This window comes from Ursus arctos, unplaced genomic scaffold, assembly GCF_023065955.2.
Source record: "Ursus arctos isolate Adak ecotype North America unplaced genomic scaffold, UrsArc2.0 scaffold_8, whole genome shotgun sequence".
Taxonomy (NCBI): Eukaryota; Metazoa; Chordata; class Mammalia; order Carnivora; family Ursidae; genus Ursus; species Ursus arctos.
The window spans coordinates 80,810,879-80,825,664 of NW_026623100.1; the positions used below are offsets into that span (position 1 = coordinate 80,810,879).

At 46.2% G+C, this 14,786-nt stretch overlaps 1 protein-coding gene and 1 pseudogene across 3 annotated transcripts in view; both read right to left on the reverse strand.

Moving 5' to 3' along the window:
* Positions 1 to 14,786, reverse strand: part of RNF144A (ring finger protein 144A) — a 116,347-nt gene that overhangs the window by 70,154 nt on the left and 31,407 nt on the right. The gene's annotated exons all lie outside the window — the stretch shown is intronic.
* LOC113247695 (U6 spliceosomal RNA) lies at positions 299 to 395 on the reverse strand (annotated as a pseudogene).

Genomic DNA, 14,786 nt, shown 5'->3' on the forward strand with positions numbered 1-14,786 from the left:
AATGTACAGTTAGCATCCTGAGACAGACAATGTACTTTTATAGGAGTCCAATCTCAAAAATAAAAATACCTCCAACCGTCAAAAAATAATTTGTTCTTTCCTGGTCAGAGCTGTGCTGCATTTTATCGTTTTAACATCTGAGTGCAGCTATAGGAAGACAATGTAATCGGAATATAAATCAAATACGTACAAAGCAACCAACCTTTTTGTGATGTGATCGGGGCAGTAAGACACCCAGGAACTGATTTAACATTAGACGTAGGAAAAGAAAGACATTTATTATTTCTCTTCCACCCGCAGAAGAATCCCATGTTTCTGCGTGTCATCCTTGCGCGGGGGCCATGCTAATCTTCTCTGTATGGTTCCAAATTTTTAGTATGAGTGCACTATCACGTGATCTTTTAACAGGGAAAATAAAACAAAGGGCACAAAGAAGACACATGATAAACCCACAAACCAAGAAAGATATCAAGGGGACCAGGTTTATTTCAAACACCAAAGCAGCACACATGCACACACACGTGTGCACACACACACACACACACCCCTTCAACTGGCATTACACTGACCAGTGACCTCACACAATCCCTTTGCTGCCAATTTCAAAATAACACGCAGGCCGTTCCTCCTTCAGCTGAAGTAAACAAACCACTTGTGAACGTGAATCCGGGAGCGGTGCCGGGACCCCGTGACACTCGCCGGTGCACACACCGGGACCCCACGTGGGCGCAGAGATCACAGGCAGGACCGTGCCCTCTGGAGACAAGGAGGTTGGGAGCAGTGAGAAGAAATGAATGCACAGAACAAGCCAAAAGCCCTTCTAACTTCCAAAACCTCTCTGCATGCGAGCATTTCTGAGTCATGACTGCTTTCTCTTCACCTCTCAGACTGGGTCAAGTTCCTTTAGTTGGTGTATGTCGGTCATCACCTTCAGAACACACACCGGCCACTCTCATTGCCCTGACGAAGTAGCATCTAGGGACCCTGGGGGCCTCACTCCACCCCACTGCTCTCACAAAACAAAAGCACAGGCTCCCTCCACGCATGCCTTCCATGCATCTGAAGCAGACTTTTGCTAAGTTTTCAAAAATAAGAACTTAAGGCAGACTCTAAGCATTGCTCTGGGAACCTTCTAGAGGCTCGTCTCTGCTGTAAAGATTTCTTTCCAAAGACACAAATGTCCATGCTGCACATCCTAGCCCATCCCGGGGGAGAAACAGAAGAAAATAAAATCAAAGCGTTTCAATGAACAAAAAACCAAAACAATACACAGTTTACATTTCCATGTAGTTTTCCACCAGCCTCCAAGGTCACAGAACATCCTCCCAGACATTACAACCAATCTGTGTGTTTCTAAAGAACAACCAATTCTTAGAATCCCAGAACGGGAGGGCTGCGGTGGGGGCCTTGGGAAACAAAGGGTCACAGCGAGGAAGTGACCCAGAGCTAACTGTGTGGGCCCTGCGTGAGAGCAGGCACTGAGGTCGGAGACCTATGTCATGCCAGACAAGCCACGGGCACCCCACTTGCTGCTCTGGCCACACATAGTTCCCCAGAATGTGGGCAAGCAAATGGACCCCAGGGTCTCTAAGTTCTTAATCAACCATCAAACTACTTTGCAAAAGTTCTCTGCCCCGCCCCCACCTCTCAGTCCTTCTGCCTCCTTTCTACCTTCCCGCCCCCAGCAATCCCCAGGCATTGCCCTAGAGAGCAGGCCGTGAAAGAGGCAAGGCTTCCCAGATGGCACATGGGCGGGAGAGCTCCCTGGAGCTACAGGCTGGCTGGGATGCTTCCAGTGGAGATCACCAGCCTCACCGGGAGCTGGGTCTGGGCCACAACAGTGCCTTCTGCAGGATCCAGGGGCCGTGGCCTCCCACGGGGAGTGGTGTGTGCTTGGAATAGGTCTAGGGTACTTGAGTGGGACCATCATGTGTCCTCCGCCCTAGAGGACTAAGGAAATGGTCAAGCCGGCAGCCAGCACTGCTGGGCAATGACCGTGAGCCACACGTGGGCTCACTGAAAGCATCATTTGGGGGCTAGCCACGGAGTCAAGGAGAACTCTCAGTTTGTATCCAAGGGCCTGCAGAAGGCCGCTGGCTCTCGGCTGTGGTCTTCACAACCCACCCCAGCAGCACCCTGGACACCCGACCCTGGTCACGGCCCAGGCCCTCTTTCCCAACCTCTCCCCAGAGGGTTTTGTGAGGGAGCTGACCTTTCGCTACACAGAAGCCTCAGATTCATATGCTGAGCTGCACGGGCCACAGGGGGACAGGATGGGCCACGGGGGAACAGGCGCCCATGTACAAAGACCTCCCAGCAGAAGACAGCACACCCTGACTGCCCCATGAGGGGACAGGGGATGCGAAGGAAGGCAGGCAGGATTTGGAGACGGGCAAACTGGACATTACGTACGGGTCAGCCACGTAAGCACCCTGTGGCACCGAGCGCGACCTCTCTGGGTCTCCACTTCCTCCTGTCCAAAACAAGTTGGAAAGGCCCACCTCCTAGGTCACTGCGAGGAATAAAGCAGGTTACATGTGCAAAATGCCAGGGCCTGGACAAAGGAAATCCTCACAAGTGACGGCAGTTGCAGTCATGAGCTCATTACAGAGCTGAAGGGGAGAGAGCTTTCAAACTTCTCAAAGTAAAGACACCAGCGCTCTCGAACATTTAATAAAACACGTCACACGTGAAGTGCAAATGCTTCTGAGAAGCGGTCAGTGGGCGGGCCGTCTGTCCCTCGCTGCGCAGGTGCAGACAAAATTCGCCCTTCTGAGCACACGGGCAAAGGCCACGACCCATCAGGGGACACAGGCCGGGCTTCAGCTCCCTCGTGGCCTGGAGTCCATGGGGCTCCTGGCACGTGTGAGCTAATGTCCACGGAGATTAAGCAGAGCTCAGGACCCCTGGCGTGTGGCTGGAGGACAGGGAGAGCGCAGACCGGGGCTCTGCGACGCCAGCAGCCAGCCGGCCTCATGCGGGAAGGGCCCGGCCACCCCACGCAGCCTCGCGGGAGCAGAGAACAGGGTTCCGAGTCCTCTACCCCGGCTCAGACCACACGCACCAGCTGGTTTGAAAACAAAAGACAAAGAAAACGTTCTGCTGCCGAAACAAAAGCATTCTGCAAGCACGTGGCCTGTGTGAGCGCTCAGGCACCTGCGGGTCTGAATTACCTGGACGGTCACCCCACAGCCGTGCACAGGCTTTCGGTCTGGTGATGCCACCTATCCTGCCAGCCAGATGCCACCTATCCTGCCAGCCAGAACGAGGCAGGCAAGGAGCACATGGCACACGGGCTCCTCTGACTTCGGTGCTCGAAGGCACGTGCCGCAGAAGCAGGGAGAGCGGCCGTCTGCGTCCACGTGCCAGCCCCAGCCCTGCACGGCCCCCTGCCCACACTCCCAGGAACAACTGCCCCACTGGGAAGGTGCGGCCAGCCCACAACCCTTTGGGAAGTCATTTATGGTCACAGGCACGTTCCCAGAATAGTGGACAAGGAGGGTCCGGCTTGGCCAGAAGAGCCACATCAAAGACCCATGAACGCACCCCTACGATTCAGGAGGAGGTGGCTGTGCGACGGCTGAGGCGCGGGTCAGGGCTGACTTCTGCGACTTCCCAGAGCGCCTGCAGCTCCGCCAACCAGGGGCTTCAGAAAGGGTCACATGGGTCACTTTCTACACACAACTAGACCATCTGGGTCTGGAACTTTCTCTTTAATAGGCTGCTCTACCAGAACTTCTCTCTCCTTCCAAACCGGGGGTGTAGCTAAGGGGGTGGGAAAAAGCAGGAAGGCTTGTCCTCTCCTCTGTCTGTCTGTCTCTGCCACAGCAGTTAGCAAGCCAGCCAGGTTTTGTCTTGAAACACCCCTTTGACTCTCTGGACCTCTGGCCAGCCTTTCGAGGGGAGCGGCAGGTCGGAGCAGTGAGGCTGCAAAGGGACAGCCGGGGTGAGGCGCAGTGGGACCGGGTTCCAGCACCCCACGGGAGGGGCACGTGACCACCTTCCGCAAGACGGCTGTGTGCTTCCATCTGTCACTCCCAGAACAACGTGACAGGAGCCCTGCGGCGGTCCATACGTTCCCTGCATCCTAACCGCCCACCTGAGTCTGTGATGGCCTCACGGGGCACAGCCAGGATCAGGTGGCTAAAAACCAGACACACAGGGTTGGGGGTAGAGATGCCCACAGCACCACAAGGTGGTGTCTCCTTCAGAGACTGGTGAAGGGGTACAGCACAAAAGGACGTGTCTTCTACTTCAAGCCTTTGCAGAGCTGGTGCTCCAAATATACCCTTAGGTGTTCTCTAGGGTCTCAGAGGATGCCCAGAACCAGAACCCCCAGACAGTCTGAGGAGCTAGAGAAATGACACTGTTATTTAATCCCATAAATACAAGTGTGTGAAGCTGCTGGGAAGAACAGAGGGATCGACAGTGCAGAGCCCCCCCCAGACCCCGGGGCACTCTGTGCCTCAGGCACGTGCAGCCGGGACCACCAATGCCACGGCGGACAGCGGGCAGGCCAGTCCCCCTCCCAGCAGTCACGGCACCCTGCTCCCACCCACGCACCAGTCTTCCACAGAGCCACACGTTGCACGGCTACAAGGGGATGCAAAAGGGACTTGTATCACTGCCACTCCTTCACTCAGCGACCTTCAGGTGCTCTCTCAAAGCCCAGCAGATGCAAGGCTTTCCTCGCTGAGCTCACAGTGCAGTCACCACTAAGGAAATCTGTGACGGCAGGGCCCAGGTACGGGGGCTATGACAGAAGCAAGTGCAGGGGACAGAGAAGGGGCCTCTGCACCAGACTTGTCCCAGCACAAGCTTCCTGCAGACCCCTGACCGAGGGGAGGGAGGAACTAGTGAAAAACCACCCCTGGACTCCAGCCAGGTGGTCGACGGGGGCCAAGAGTATGAGATGGCAGTCAGGCCACATTCAGAGTCTGCACTTGGCCCCCGAGGCCCTGGGAGCCGCTGATGGAGTTCTGAACAGAGTGTCTTCATGTTCGCCATTTTAGAGCAATTACTCCAGAGCCTAAGGGCAGAGAAACCAGCAATAATGTGGAAACGGCCTCCATGTTCTCCATAGTGTGTGGACGCTGTCAGATAATAAGCAAGGGAGTGAACTACGCACGATGGAGCCTTCCAGAAGTGACACGCTGAGTGGGGCTGCACAGTGTCCCCAGATGCTAGGAGATCCAAACGGAGCATCTCTGAGGATCTCCCCGGAGGCAGCAGTGAAATGGGAAGCATCTCTGGGTAAGACTCAGCAGACCCGGACTCAAGAGCCAACGGCAAGCTGGCTTCCGGAGCTCCCGGACACTTCGTCCCCTCCCGCCCTGCAAGCCTCCCACCACCACCTGTCTGGGAGGTCACGGGGACAGTCAGACTACGTGAGCACAGGAGCGGGGAAACACCAGAGGCGCACGAATGAGCAGTAAGGCGGGGAAGCCGGAGGCTCTGAACACGTCCGACTGCAGCTCGGCTGCCCACAGCCACACCAGGTACACACAGAGGACGCGGGGACGATTATGGCAGGTGTCGTCCTCAGGGACTTTACAGGAAAATAAACGGCTCGGATTGTGTCTTACCCCAAGAAAAGAGAAACTTGGAATCCGCCCGCCGGCAGCCGAGACTCCTCGGTGTCAGACACAGTTCTCTCTGAACCAGAGCCCCTTCACATGCCATCTGGGCTATTCTGGAACACCCCGTAAGCCCTAACACAGTTTGCAGGGATCACGTCGTTGTCAAAGGTCTCGGAGGCTATGGCCACATGATATTTTTACAGGTTCTTTTGAAGTCAAGAGCTGTACAGAGTTTGTACTCACTACGAATTTAACTAGTATTTAAGTGTGCTGATTATAGCAGCAAACACACTGCTTATTCGGCGTGTGGTTGGAGAGGTAGGACGGGGAAGAAGCTCTGGAAATTTACAGCACAGAAATAGCATGCGGTCTGTCTGCTTGAAAGAACGGATCCCTCTGTGACCAACAGTGAGAAGACGAGGAGCCTGAAGCAGACAGAAGACAGAAGAGACGCGTCTTTCTGTCGCCCTGTCCCTATTACGGGCCAATCGACAGGCTTCTCATCGGTCTGGCAGGCTCCCCAGGAAGCCCACAGCACACCCGGGACTGGGATTAAGGAGACATGGCAAGTCTGGTTGGAAAACTGGGGTCACCCAAGCAACAGGCCCAGACAGACAGGATCTGGAGTTGAAGAAATCATCGCGGCGGAAATGTGTAACTCATGTCCTAGTTGGCTCCCCGGGGAGTAGCCACTCTATCTGGTTGTGGGAACGAGCTGGTGGCTGCAGAGCCCAGAAGGGGCCGTGAAGAAGCGAACTCTGCTCCAGCCACCAGTCAACCCGTGACTCCCTTGAAGCTTCCCGTTTCTCTCCTGCTGAGATGAAGGGGTTGAATGCAGAGGACAGTCGGTGGGTCCTGGCTCTACCGGGAGGCCAGGCCGAGGAAGCCTTAGCTAGTACGGGCCACTGGTGCCCTAAGCTTGCTCCAATCTGAGTCTGCTCTGACTTTTATTTCCATTTATTTTTAAGACATCAGGCTTCCATGAGACTTATTTGAAGAAAGGGCCACTGCACTATTACCACCTCCCCAAAACAGTTCTGGAAACCGCTGTACCTCAGAGCTCCACGATTTCCTTTGAGCTGAAGGCTCCCCATGCCGTATCCAGACACGCGGGTGTTGCCACACCGTGAGACATTCAGGAGAAAAGGCACATCTGATCTGGCCCTAATAGGGTCTGGCACCGTGCCACAGACACCTCAGAAACACATTTGATAATGAAACCCTGATGTGGCCCAGAATTCCAAGTCCCTGAGAAAAACATGGCACAAAGAGGTTTCTTTTAAAATATATATATACTATGGGCCTTTTCTTTCGTGGGCAGTAATGGCCTGAATCTCCCTATACGTGCTGATACACTAGAGAAAATAAAAGTAAAATGGAATTACAGAATTAAAAAAATCTACAATACCTTGTTAACACTGTCCTTTCCTTATGTTTGCATAATGGATGGAGGAGCCTCTCTACTTACATACACGATGATGTGCATCATTCGCCTCGTCTGAACTGACCAACAAATATGTCTTCACACTAATACTCGTTGCACACGCTCCACTGACGTCTACATGGGAGTCATGAAAACCTTCCTGGCCGTGAAGGGGTTAGCACCCGCTGGGTACTCCCAATACCCAAACGGGTTTAGGACTCAAGAGACTATGGCTTTAGTAGCAACAAAGATGTAATTACTTTAAAACAAAAATGAGAAACAGCCACTCCTCTCAATATGATGAATCAGATTGTATAAAGGTCCCTCGCACTGGAAAATAACTAAAGCCCAGTTAAAATATTGAACCAAAAAAAAAAAAAAAAAAAAAAGAAAAAAGCACATGTAGCTTATAAATCTAAGTCAATCACAGTGTTCTAAAGCTTTGTGTATTTTAAACACCCAGGAATTACGAGATTTATCTTAGACTTTATGTATAATACATGGTAAAATTTCAGCAGTATCCACTAAGAGAAAAAAAAACAGAATGCATAATTGCCAAGTTATAAAATAAAAAAAATGCAAAGAAACGAACATGCACTTAAAGAAAGAAAATAGTATAAAAGTTATTTGGGAGATAAAATCCAAATATATTAAAGATCGTAAGAAAGAGACAGATTAAGCTTGACAGCCAAAAGAAAAAAATGATAAAAGTGAATTGTAAAAAAGAAAGGGAGGGAGATGCAGAAAACCTTAAGAAATTGGAAAGATTGGAGGTCAAAGGACAGAGAAAGGTGATCCAGGGAAATGCTAACCAAAAGAAAACTAGCATTTATTTATTTATTTATTTTAATGATTTTTTATTATATTATGTTAGTCACCATACAGTACATCCCTGGTTTCCGATGTAAAGTTCGATGATTCATTAGTTGTGTATAACACCCAGTGCACCATGCAATACGTGCCCTCCTCACTACCCATCACCGGTCTATCCCATTCCCCCACCCCCCTCCCCTCTGAAGCCCTCAGTTTGTTTCTCAGAGTCCATAGTCTCTCATGCTTCGTTCCCCCTTCTGATTACCCCCCCTTTCTTTATCCCTTTCTTCCCCTACTGATCATCCTAGTTCTTACGTTCCATAGATGAGAGAAATCATATGATAGTTGTCTTTCTCTGCTTGACTTATTTCACTTAGCATTATCTCCTCCAGTGCCGTCCATGTTGCAGCAAATGTTGAGAATTCGTTCTTTCTGATAGCTGAGTAATATTCCATTGTATATATGGACCACAACTTCTTAATCCAGTCATCTGTTGAAGGGCATCTCGGCTCCTTCCACGATTTAGCTATTGTGGACATTGCTGCTATGAACATTGGGGTGCATATGGCCCTTCTCTTCACTACGTCTGTATCTTTGGGGTAAACACCCAGTAGTGCAATGGCTGGGTCATAGGGTAGCTCAATTTTTAACTTTTGAAGGGACCTCCACACGTTTTCCAGAGTGGCTGTACCAACTTGCATTCCCACCAACAATGTAGGAGGGATCCCTTTTCTCCACATCCTCTCCAACAATTGTTGTCTCTTGCCTTGTCTATTTTTGCCATTCTAACTGGCGTAAGGTGGTATCTCAGTGTGGTTTTGAATTGAATTTCCCTGATGGCTAATGATTTTGAACATGAAAACTAGCATTTAAACCAAAAAGCATAGCTAGAAAAAAGAAAGCAACTACACAACAGAAGGTCTACTTCATTATGAAACCATAATAATTCTAAATTTGTATATATCGAATAGCTTCAAAATATAAAAAGCAAAACTGATAGAGTCACTGAAAATATGGCAAATACACAATGAGAGGAGAAACTGATTAGACATTACTTAATATAACAAACATACAAAATTTGTAAAAATATGAAAGATATAAAAAGTCGTATTAATCTAAATTTAATAAACACATAAATCTTCTAATCAACAAACAGATTCACAAACTTCTCAAGCTACACAGAACATTTACAAAACCTGACATCACACAGGGTCATAAAAAAAATGACCTGGCAAATCTCAAATCATGGTATCGCATGGACCAGGCACTCTGCACTCAGTGCAGTCAAGACAGACATCAATGATGAAAAGAGTCCCCAACTGCGAGAACTGTAAAAGACTTAATAACTCACTGGGTTCAGAAGAAGGAACAGAAAAATAATGAGAATATTATTTAACAAAAGTTAAGATGCCATTGAAGCAGTACTGAGAGGGAAATTCATCATCTCGAATGTTTCTATTAAAAGGGAAGTCTAAAAATGATTGAGCTGTCTGAGGCTTAAGAAGTCAGGAAAGCAACTACAGAATAAACATGCAGGAGGAAAGACCCGTTACAGAAAAAAATAAAAATTAAACACAAATAAAGAGAGTCAACAAAGTCAAAAGTGTTTTTCTTTGAAAATAATAATAAAACATACACTCTGGCAAGTTGGTCAAGAAAAAAAGATATGGCCCAAATAAACTATATGTGTAATGAAACACAAACAGCAGAGACTTAAAATTAAATAAAAATTTCGTACAGATTTTAACTTGAAAATAGGGCATATTAAATATACTCCTAGAAAAATATCATTTAAGAAAACTGGCTCAAAAAGCAAAGAGTTCAGGGAGCCTGGGTGGCTCAGTCAGTTAGCTGTCTGCCTTTGGCTCAGGTCATGACCCCCGAGGTCCTGGGGTAGAGTCCCCATATCTAGCTCCCTAGTCAGCAGGGGGCCTACTTCTCCCTCTGCCCCTCTCCCACCCCCACCCTCTCTCCCTCCCTCCCTCTCCCTCTGACTCTTTCTTGCAGAAATAAATAAATAAAATCTTAAAAAAAAAAAAAAGGAGTTCAAATAATTTATACGCCTTGAAAAAAAACCGAGCAGATAAAAATCTTCCCACACGCGAAGCACTAGGTCTTGTTTTCAGCTGAGTGCTACCAAAATTTCAAGAGCAGATAATTCAAATCATACGCAAAATCTTGCTAGGAGTAGGAACAAAAGAAAAAAATAATAAAACTCTTTCGAAATCAGGCAAAAGCAGTAAGAGTAAGCAAAAATATAGGCAAACTCAGTCATGAGTAAAGAAAAAAAAAATTTAAACAAAATAAGACCAAATAGAATCCAGATGTGTATCAGAATTGTATTTAGGGGAGAAAAACCATAAAGTTGAACAAGCTAGATCTACCCTCGGAGTAAACAGAGTTTACCATTGGAATACCTGTAATACAACACAGTAAGAGAAAAACAGTGGAAACCACATGGTCATCCTAAGGGACGCCGAACCGCCTCTGATAAAACTCAATATGCATTTATGATTACAAACATAAAACACAACTCTGCAAAACAGAAACATAAGGGGACTTCCTTAACCTAATAAGGAACACTAAAAAAAAAAAAAAAAAAAAAAAAAACAGCAACATCATTCTTAATTAAATTAGAACATTCCTTAAAAAAAATCAGGAACAAGGAAAGGACATCTTCTATCACTTCAATGCAACATTGTATTAAGGGCCCAAACTCACACAGCAAAAACAAGAGAATAGGAGAACTGAAAAGGAACAAACAATACTTTATTTAGTCACACATGACTTTCTGTATATGAAGATCTACAGTCAAAATACTGGAAATACTGAAGGCTCAGTAAAATTGCTAAATGCAGGATCAAAATACAAATGCCAGTTACATTTTTATACTCCAGCAAAGATGCCATCTCCCAAAGCGTCCCAAACTAAGGCACCTAGGAGCAGATGGATACAACATGTATGTACCTAGGAGAACACAGAAGGTGGGAACCCAGCTACAGAAAAGTACAGAACTACCAAAAAACATTTGTGAAGACAAATATAAAGATAGTGATACAATGTTCATGAATACGACTCAATATAAAAAAAGTAAAGTCTTTCTAAACGGAGGTACAGAATTAATGCAATTCAAGCAAACACCCAAAAGGTTTTACTGTTATAATTGTCATCATTAACTTAAAATAAAAATATGAAATGTTGCTTCATAAATTAACTTTAAAATTTCTACAGAAGGGCAAAAGCCTGAGTACAGCCAAGCATCACTCAATAAGAGGAAAAAGGGTGAGGGGACCGAATATCAAGTCTTAGAAGAGAGTTACAATAATTAACAGAATGATGGGGCGCCTGGGGTGGCTCAGTCAGTTAAGCGTCTGCCCTTGGCTCAGGTCATGATCTCAGGGTCCTGGGATGGAGCCCTGCCTCCAGGCTCGCTGTTCAGTGGGGAGTCTGCTTGTTCCTCTGCCCCTCCCCCTGCTTGTTCTCTCTCTCTCTCTCTCTCTCTGTCTCAAGTAAATAAAATAATTTTTAAAAAGAGCATGCTGCTTTGATACAGAGGTGGGCAAATTAATGAACACATAAATACAGAAGATGAGAAAGAAACCCAAGCTCATATGGAAACAGAATACATTACAGAATGTGTATTTCAGATCAAAGGAGAAAACATTCAATAAATGGTACTAGGTAAATTATTTTTCCTATGGATAAAAATCATATTGGATTCCTACACCACATACCAAAAGAACTCCATATAATGTTCAAACTGGTAAAGGAAAATATAAAAGTAACTTCTGACCTCAAGATACAGAAGAGTATCTTAAATGAAAGGCCGTAACCATAAATGGGCAAGGTTGACACATTAAATACACTAAAATCCAGAACTTTTATTCATCAAAAGATATCTTGTGAAAATACATGCCAAAAACTGGGAGATAATATTTTAACACAAGAAACCTATATTAGTCTTCAGAATATATAAAGAATGCTTTCAAATCAATGAGAAGAACATATCCAATCCAACAGAAAATGAGACCAAAGAGAAGAACGGTGTTTTTACGACGAGGAAACAGGTGGTGATTAAGAGCGCAGAAAGCTCAGTGCCCAGGGCACATTACACTCATTTGACTATTAACTGGGCAAAACTTAAGGAGCCTAAGAATACTAAGTGTTGGGAAAAGACAGGCAGGAATCTTACAAGAAACCTCTTCACTGCTGATCACAATGCAACCTGGTATAGTCACTTCCAAAGTCATTGTATTTCCTCGTTAAGTTGGTCATGAATCAGCCTTTCTTCAGGCCCGGGATCTCCTCCTAACTATATAATCAAGAAAAAGATACATGAGAGAAGCAGAGACATGTGCCAGGATATCAAAAGCAGAATGTGTTATGCCGGACACTGAAATAACCCAACGTCCACCGGCAGGAAGACACATGGATGCTCGGTGTCCACACGATCTAATATCAGAGAACGGTAAGGTGAATACACACAGCTACACAGCGACGTGGTTAAGTCGCAGAAACAGCACTGAGGGAACAAGTCTACTCACAGCATGACCCCATTTCTAAGAGTAAAATTCTATAGTTTAGGGAGACACAGACCACCTAAACCAGCAAGGGAAGATTCGAAGGTGCTCGGGGGGGGGGGGGGGGGGGGAGGGGGGGGGCACGAGGGCGGTCAGACGTGGGAGGAACGTTCACGGGGATGCCACAGTATGACAACGTCTTTGTGTAAGACACAGGCTCACGGACTGTCATCACATGTGCTTCGTAACTCCCAGACACCAGGACTTCTATGTATCACGTCCTACCTGACATTTCTTTAAAAGCCCTCTTTGGAATGGTCCAATGGCTTACCTGGTTTAGATTTTAAAAGGGTATCTTTTGGGGCACCTGGGTGGCTCAGTGAGTTAAGTGGCCGACTCAGGTCAGGATCTCCGGGTCCTGGGTCGAGCCCTGTGCCACTGGGCTCCACGCTCGGCGGGGAGCCTGCTTCAGGATTCTCCCTCTCCCTCTGTCCCTCCCGGCCCCCACTTGCTGGCTCATGTGCTCTCTCTAAAATAAATAAATCTTTTTTTTTTAATTAAATAAATAAAGATAAAAAGGGTATCTTTTCATGAGTACTAAATTTTTCTAGATGGGTAAACTAAAAAAAAAATCATACTGGTTTTCTCTGGGGAAAACAAAGAGGCAATTTGACTTGCTATTTAATATCCTTTCTGTAGTTTTACTTTAATGGTTTTACTATGTATGTGTACTTATTTAAAAATTACGGAACCAGCTTAACTGGTAAATTTTAAAAACTTGAATTCTGAGATTAAGAGCAAAGACAGACCCTGGATGGATTCAGAAAGCCCGCTGTTGATTCACCATCTATGAATTTACGAGAACATGGATGGTCTAGCTGGGCTGGTGGCCAGATCTCTGAACAGAAGTCTTGGACGATATCCACGCCCTCCCCACGGCTCCAGCTCCACCACCAGAGGCAGCTCTAGCCTACAGAGGTCCAGACTTAACTCCAACACCAGCTCTTCACATCCATGATTTCATGATCCTCAGTAGAGAGGACATCCTTCATGTCCTGTCCTATAACAGAACAAAAATCATCCTCAGACCATGCACTTTTGATTTATTCTCTATTCTACTGAAAACTTCTTGATTCCTTTGAAAAAAATTATTGTGTTGGGGCGCCTGGGTGGCACAGCGGTTAAGTGTCTGCCTTCGGCTCAGGGCGTGATCCCGGCATTATGGGATCGAGCCCCACATCAGGCTCCTCTGCTATGAGCCTGCTTCTTCCTCTCCCACTCCCCCTGCTTGTGTTCCCTCTCTCGCTGGCTGTCTCTATCTCTGTCAAATAAATTTAAAAAAATCTTTAAAAAAAAGAAAAAAATTATTGTGAAACGCTTTCTCCAGGCTAGCACCCTCTTCAAAGATTAGGAAATATGATTTTTCCCCATCTTGAAACTGTTACACACAAAACATCCTGCTTTTGTTAATCCTCACATTGACTTACTTATACAGTGGAGAGATCACAGAATGCTCTCCATTCCGATTTTTCAAAACTCCACAGTGCATTTGATTTTCTTACTGGGGGGTGATAAGGTTATATTCTATGGTACTCCCTTCAGCTTACACCACAGTGTTGCACTTGAACTGGACAAAGAGGACCCAGAACAAAATTATGTGGTACTGTGTGGCCATCTTGCATGGCCTAAACTTCCAGGGATGGATGCCCAAAGCCCATGGGCACCCCTCCTCACCTGCACACCAACCCTGCCCATTCATGGTCTTCACATGAGTCCTAAACTCAGCAAATAATTCATCGGATTGCAACACATATGGCTGCTCCCATAGCTGGGCATGGTTACTAACGGGACTCCCACAGAACACCAGTTCAAGATAGTTTTGTACATAAGTACATATACGAGAACAGATCATGTGTGTAAAAATGAAACTTCTTCCATATATATGCCAAAAATCACATAATAATAAAATTAAAACTAGTTTCAGTGAACTGCCAATAATTTAATCACTGGATCATCCTACAAAAGAAAATCTTGGGAAACCACCTGATCTGTAAGAAAATGAATTATCAAGACCTCAATCATTCAAGGTCCAATCTCTGGGAGGTACGTCAGTACGGCTATAGATGTTGCTTATTTGTACTCATTACATTTTCTCACAGAGGTACCTTGTTTAAACCAACATACTCAGAAAGAATTTGAAAAAATATAAATTTTAATGTGCCTTTCCATATAAAATATCTCAATGCATGACTTTATTATAACAATGCTTCAATTACATGTTTGTGCATATTACTTGCATATTTAGTTTGTTCTAAAAGACAAAGACCCTTTTCACTGCCAAACCAATCAGCCAATCAGACTTCCTTTCTATCACCTTAGTATTAAATTCAAATAAATGTGTTGATAGAGAGATACTTTTTAAAATACTAGAAATAAATTATGGAACACACT